This window comes from Cebus imitator, unplaced genomic scaffold (assembly GCF_001604975.1).
Source record: "Cebus imitator isolate Cc_AM_T3 unplaced genomic scaffold, Cebus_imitator-1.0 Scaffold303, whole genome shotgun sequence".
Classification (NCBI taxonomy): Eukaryota; Metazoa; Chordata; class Mammalia; order Primates; family Cebidae; genus Cebus; species Cebus imitator.
In genome coordinates this window covers 321867-322293 of record NW_016107618.1, presented here as the reverse complement: position 1 = coordinate 322293, position 427 = coordinate 321867, and positions in this window count along the sequence as shown.

The following is a 427-nucleotide window of genomic DNA, read 5'->3' as shown; positions in this document are numbered from 1 at the left end:
GGGGTTTCACCATGTTGACCAGGATGGTCTCGATCTCTTGACCTCGTGATCCACCCGCCTTGGCCTCCCACAGTGCTGGGATTACAGGCTTGAGCCACCGCGCCCAGCCTACTTTTTATTTTTGAGTAGTATTCCTCTAGTATTGTAGAAAAACCAATTCTGAGCTTCCTCCTGCTAGTAGAAGAAATTACTACGATTTGGGACTACTGTCTCTTAAACATTTAAATGAGGCTTTCTGATCAAAATAGGTTGATATTAATCTATATTAATATTGTGCCTGTGTGCGTTCATTGTTGCTAATGCGAAAGAAAACTTCAGGGTTAACCCTACATATTGTGTGGTCAAAAGGATCACACAGAGGCTGTTTGTTAAATATACATTATTTGAAAGACAAAAGAAAGAGCTACTTTCATTGCTGTACAGTCTC